This window comes from Schistocerca gregaria, chromosome 1 (assembly GCF_023897955.1).
Source record: "Schistocerca gregaria isolate iqSchGreg1 chromosome 1, iqSchGreg1.2, whole genome shotgun sequence".
Lineage (NCBI taxonomy): Eukaryota > Metazoa > Arthropoda > Insecta > Orthoptera > Acrididae > Schistocerca > Schistocerca gregaria.
Genome location: NC_064920.1, coordinates 157584 through 164664, shown reverse-complemented (window position 1 = coordinate 164664; position 7081 = coordinate 157584). Strand labels below are relative to the sequence as shown.

The 7081-nt window shown below is 39.2% G+C and overlaps 1 non-coding gene across 1 annotated transcript; it reads right to left on the bottom strand.

The window, feature by feature from the left end:
- Positions 1–6792: 6792 nt before the first annotated feature.
- Trnat-ugu (transfer RNA threonine (anticodon UGU)) lies at positions 6793–6866 on the bottom strand. The gene has a single exon. It is a non-coding gene; the product is annotated as a tRNA-Thr (tRNA).
- Positions 6867–7081: the final 215 nt, after the last annotated feature.

Here is a 7081-nt window from a genome sequence, read left to right as displayed (position 1 = left end):
CCAACAAGAGGTTCTCGAACTTACACCCCATATAGCTCGAACAGCCCGTTTTGAGCCAAAAATAACCTTTTTGAATCAGAAGAATTACCCAAAGAATATAATACCATACGACCTAAGCGTATGAAAATATGCGAAGTAGACTATTTTCCATGTTGAACTGCCACTAATTTCAGATACTGTTCTAATGGTAACTAAAGCAGCATTTAGTTTCTGAACAAGATCCTGGACATGGGCTTTCCACAACGGCTTACTATATATCCGATCGCCTAGGAACTTTAACTGTTTCGTCTCGCTTATAACATGCCCATTCTGTCTGATCAAAATATCGGTCCTTGTTGAATTGTGAATTAGAAACTGCAAAAACTGAGTCTTACTGTGATTTAGCATCAAATTGTTATCCACAAGCCATGAACTTATTCCATTAACTACATTATTTGATACTGTTTCAGTATTACACACAAGATCCTTCACTGCCAAGCTGGTGTCATCAGCAAACAGAAATATTTTTGAATCACCTGTAATACTAGAGGGCATATCATTTATATAAGTAAGAAACAGCAGTGGCCCCAGAACCGACCCTTGGGGGAATGCCCTCTTAACAGAGCCCAATTGCGAATGATTATCACTACCATTCTCAATATCGCAGAGAATTACCTTCTGCTTTCTGTTCTTAAAGTAAGAGGGGAACCAATTGTATGCTACTCCCTTACTCCATAATGGTCCAACTTGTGCAGTAATATTTTGTGGTCAACACAGTCAAAAGCCTTCGTTAAATCAAAGAAAACACCTAGCGTTCGCAACCTTTTATTTTATCCGTCCAAAACCTCACAGAGAAAAGAGAATATAGCATTTTCAGTTGTTAAACCATTTCTAAAACCAAACTGTACATTTGACAGCAAATAATGTGAATTTAAATGCTCCAGTAACCTTGTATATACAACCTTCTCGATAACTTTAGCAAACACCGATGGCATGGAAATAGGTCTAAAGTTGTCAACATTATCCTTGTCTCCCTTTTTATAAAGTGGCTTCAGTAGAGAGTACTTTAATCGGTCAGGAAACCGACCACCGCTAAAGGAAAAGTCACAGATATGGCTAAGTACTGGGCCAACATACACAGAACAATACTTCAGTATTCTGCTAGATACCCTGCCATATCCATGAGAGTTCTTGGTCTTTAGTGATTTAATTATTAATTCAATCTCCCTCTTGTCAGTATCATGGAGGACCGTTTCAGGTAACAGTCTCAGAACACTTTTTTCTAAGAGCGCTATATGATTCCCTGTTGGGGCTAGGTTTCTATTTAGTTCACCTGGTACATTCAGAAAGTGATTATTAAATACTGTACATATATGCGACTTATCAGTAACACGAACATTCCCACTACGCACTGATTCTATATCGTCGACCTGTCTCTACAGACCAGCCACTTCGTTTACGACTGACCATATGGTTTTAATTGTATCCTGAGACGTAGCTATTCTATCTGCATACCACTTTGCCATACCAGTTTACATATGATTATATGAATTAAGGAGATCTACCAGCATCCTTTTACTTGCACAATCACTTTACAATTAATATTGAAATCACCACATATAAATAATTTTTTGTATTTCCTACAAAGTGTACCAAAAACCTCCTCTAGCTTTAGCAAAAATGTTGTGAAATTGGCGTCTGTGGCTCTATAAATAACAATTAGAAGTTTAGCTCCATTAAATTTAACCATACCTTCACAACATTCTAACACCTTTTCAGTGCAGTACTTAGAAACATCAATTGACTCTAATGGGATGCTGTTTTTCACATACATGGCTACTCCCCCACACCGAAAAGAGCTCCTAGAAAAGCTGCCAGCCAACCTGTATTCTGGTAAAGGAAGCCTCTGAATTATCTCCTTATTTAAGAAGTGCTCAAATATACCAATAATTTCAGAGTCAACATCTATAAGCAGTTCACTAACTTTATCTGTAACATCTTGTATATTTTGATGAAATATACTAATTCTCTCATTACTTGGATACTTAAGCTTTGTCAAAAGTGGATCTTTTGTTAGAGAGACTTCCCTTAAGCAGGAACACCTATCAGCTGACTGGTGCAGCTCTAACATCAACTACTGCAGGAATTTTCCCATGAGTGATCCCACCACCTCGATCTATGCTGTCACTTTAATTTTCCTGTAGGCGGTGTCTATCTTACCCATGGTGATTTTCGCCTCTACATCCTTACATTTGTCCTCTAGCCATCCCTGCTTAGCCATTTTGCACTTCATGTCGATCTAATTTTTGAGACGTTTGTATTCCTTTTCGCCTGCTTCATTTACTGCATTTTTATATTTTCTCCTTTCATCAATTGAATTCAATATTTCTTCTGTTACCCAAGGATTCCTACTAGCCCTCGGCTTTTTGCCTACTTGATCCTCAGCTGCCTTCGCTACTTCATCCCTCAAGGCTACCCATTCTTCTTCTACTGTATTTCATTCCCCCATTCCTATCAATTGTTCCCTTATGCTCTCCCTGAAACTCTGTACAACCTCTGGTTCTTTCAGTTTATCCAGGTCCCATCTCCTTAATTTCCCACATTTTTGCAGTTTCTTCAGTTTTAATCTACAGTTCATAACCTATAGATTGTGGTCAGAGTACACATTTGCCCCTGGAAATGTCTTACCATTATATAATCTATCTAAAATCTTGCAGTATCTCCAGGTCTCTTCCACGTATACAACGTTCTTTCACGATTCTTGAACCAAGTGTTAGCGATGATTAAGTTATGCTCTGGGCAAAAACCTACCAGGCGGCTTCCTCTTTCATTTCTTACCACCAATCCATATTCACCTACTACGTTTCCTTTTCTTCATTTCTCTACTATCAAATTCCAATCACTTGTGACTATTCTATTTTCATCTCCCTTCACTATCTGAATAATTTCTTTTATCTCATCACACATTTCATCAATTTCTTCCTCATCTGCGGACTACTTTTAAGATTATGGTAGGTGTGGGCTTCATGTCTATCTTGGCCACAATAACGCGTTCACTGTGCTGCTTGTAGTAGCTAACCCGCATTCGAATTTTTTTTTTTTATTCATCATTAGACCTACCCATGCGTTAGGTTCATATTGGCCTTCCTAATACTTAAATCTATATTCGATGTTAACAATGACGCCGGTGGATAGACTATATGAAATTACTGATCGTCGATAAAGTCGCGAATATAACCGACATGCTATTGGGCCTTTCGCAGGGAAAGGGTTTTCGCCGCAAAAAGCGGGAAACTGGAATCCAGCAAATGAGTAAAAAATAAATATTCAGTGACAAAAAATTAGTGTACGTACACAACAATAGTCTGGGATTTCTGTATTACATAAAACAGTTTTTGTGATTGTATCTTGCAGCTTTAGTTATTTTTAATTAAAAGAGATTTTAAAAGGACAGAAAGAGCGTTTTGGTCTACGCTACACATCGTTCTGTTAGTATAGTCTTGACTTCGTAATCACTTTCGTGGACTTCTGCAACTCTCAATCAAAATCTCCAACCTAATCAAGACAATACGCTACGATACAGCCGACATGATGACAAGAGAATGGGCTACATCAAACTCGAAGTAATTTTATATAGATAAGGATCTCAATGACCTGTGTACGTCTAATATAAAAGATCTCCTAACCATTCTCCTCAAATAGATCGCCATCTTCACTTGACCTTTAACTGAAACTGTTTCAGAATTAAAGACTGAATTCAAAGAAAATTTGGCTTCCAGTCACAAAACTAGAAAAATAAAAATAATAAAAGTGAGAATGTGAAACAGGTTAGCAATAACCACAAACAGGAGATTCTACAGAAAATCAAAGTGAGAAAGGAAATTATTAATATTATCGACCGTTTAGGAACTCTATGCTACGAAAGGGATGAAACCACATATAGAATAACTGGTGGAAAAGTTAGTGTGTTTTAAGATTAAATCCAAACAACAATTAGAGAAAAATATATCGAAGCTAGGCCTATATTACGAAAAATTGCTAAATCTCGAGGCAAATTGTGTCCTCCAGTATTTGATGAAGTGTTTGTGCCCCTAGCGCGGATAAAACAGGATCTACAGCATCAACAGAAACTTCGGATATGTGTTTCATATTTCATCCAAGCCTACAGTCTATAAATACTAAAACAAAATACCACTACAGGGAAACTACCTACGAAGAAGTTCTTGGTAAAACTATGTAGCTGTAGTTGCCTTGGACTAACGACGTGTGATTATCAATGTAACCTGTACAGACTGTACGCTTTCCAAAGCTGTTATCCATGAAAAAGCTAAACGACGTTTCGTGAACAAAACACAATTTAAGACCGGACCACTAATAAAATTATCTGACAATAGGCACTGTTGAAAATTTGTGCCAGACCAGGATTACCACCCGAGTCTCCTGGTTACCAGGGAGAGGCAATGATCACTGTGTCCGAATTACGCAGTGGTCAACATAATAGCACGAACTGCCCGAGCATGCCGTTCGTCAGATCCAAATTCTCAATTTCTCCATAGACTGCTAATGCAGTGCTCCTTGAACATTATCCTCCTCGCCTTAATTAAACAGACACATAATATATACAAGCTTGGCCTTACGAACATTGCAGACGCCGTCTATGCAACACGCGTCACACTTCAAAGAGTTTACCAATACATTGCATTGTTTACTATCGACCACGGATCAAGCAACGTAAAAAGCACTGCGTCTACGGAGATCATGATTCAGAGTTTTTTTTAAAAAAATAAGAAACTAATAAGTCGCCTACATATTATAGTTGCTGCCGCAAGAGGAGAATCACTATTTTCCCACAAACGGAAATATAGTTAAAATTACGCTTCTAATTCGGCTAGTTTCGGCGGTTACTAAAATTTGTAGTGAATGTTACATAGGGAACTCTCCCGTCCCCCCACCAGAAACGTAGTTTTCGTCGCTGTTGTGCGACTTTTGTACACAGCCAGAGAAAGTGTGTTAAACATGGCGCGGACGGAAACACTAGGCTACGCTACAGGGAAATCTGCTTACACAACGTTTACTCGGCATTAACAATCGTTGGCGTAAACATCTCTCAATCAAATTACCCCCTTCCAACCTAACTTAGATCTCGGGCTACACTGCGCATAGGCCTGTCATCACAACCAAAATTTCAGTGTGTGGGGGATATCCTGTATTTCTCGCTAATCTCTCTCTAGGCAAAAATGTCAGTTATTGTAGATTGGTGGCAGTCTCAACTACAAGATTTACTAATGATAAACACTATTGAGGCGGCTCGTAATTTTAGAATAGTTCTCTTCGTCTTACTTGGCATAAATTGTTCGCTGGCGTCCCAGCAGCTAGCTCCTTCAGTGTCTGCTTCTGCCATCGCACCACGCCAGTCTGTTGTTATCCTAGCAGACAGAACGCACCGCACATCCGACAACTTCGGAACCACTCAACTGGCCAGTTAGCAACTGAACCGAACACTGTTTACACCGTCAAAGGAAAACTATGTAAAGATGTACACTCGAATGGCACGACTGAGTAGTACACACACACACAAACACACAAACAGTAATATCTGTAGAATGTCCATCGACACGCGCAGAACGAAATTCTTCTCGCGAACGTACAGCGTCTCCGAAAAAAATCTCGTGACTATATTCCGGCGTTACGGCCAGGTTCTCATTCAAATGAGCAAAAATTGTTATATATTTTTTTTGAGAGAGTGAAAATACACTTGAAGGATCTGTTTGGGAGTTACGAGTGATCATACTATGAGCTTTATTTCAGATTTTCAGTAAAAAAAAAATGGCGCCCGCAATTATGATTTGATCACGCGGACTGCGTGCAGTGTGGCCTCTTAGATGTTACCTGAAATCAAAAATGGAAGACATCAGTTGATACTAAATTACTTCTCTGAAATTGAAAATGGAAAACATCAGTCGATATTACATAAAATTTATGGGAGCGCATACCTAACCGCAATGAAACAACCGTAAATTTAACGATACGGTACTAATTCGAACTCTGAGTTCGATTTTTTGGGTGGTTTATTTCACTCCTTATGCCTTCACAAAAATTACTTAATATTAATCAGTGTCATATATTATAGGTATAAGCTCCTAAGAAAAGTGTTTACTTTTCTGGGTCAGAGGTAGAAGTTAAGAGATTGAACCATTTTTAGTTAATGCTGCATGCCGTTCTGAGAAAATTGTTTCTCCAAAAAAAAAAAAAAAAAAGTTCAACGTCTAGGGAAACCTTTTAGTTATATTATTACTTCGATTTGCATGAACTGAGGGTTACATGTATATTTTTAATGTCGCTGAACACGAATCTGCAGTAAGATTTTCAATATTCAAAACGGCTAATGCAATACGGAGAGCACAGGATTATGCTTTGTCCAATTTTTACCAAAAATGCATTTTCGTTATTTACGTTTAGTGTGCAATCCAAGGAGCACTTTTCAACCCTTCCTCTGGCTGGAATTGTTCCTAGATAGCAACTCCCTGTTCTTCTTGGCAGGAAAAGCCGATCTGTCTAACCTGGATATGCAGCACTCGTTATTCGTCAGTGTTATCGGCGAGTATGTTTGCATGCATTGTGCAGTATGAATCATTTTGTGCACGTGCGTCACGGGACGAGCTTTGATCTACATCTATATGGATACTCTGCAAATCACATTTAAGTGCCTGGCAAAGGGTTCTTCGAATCCCCTTCACAATTGATAGTTAATTGAAACCCTCAGCTGCCGACAGGTGTTGTTGATATACTTCGATGGGGACAGCTGAAAATGTGTGCCCCGACCGGGACTCGAACCCGGGATCTCCTGCTTACATGGCAGACGCTCTATCCATTTGAGCCACCGAGGACACAGATGAATACCGCGACTGCAGGCATTTATCCCTTACACTCTTCCCGTGAGACTCACATTTCCAACCGGCCACAATCCACAAACGTAATGTACGTAATAGGTGTTTGCCCATCCACTCAATACTGGCCCACACTAAGGTGACGATTCCCGTAAGATTTCGGGCAATCTGTGCGCATTCGCACAGACGAAGGTCAATGGCTGGGTAACGTTTAA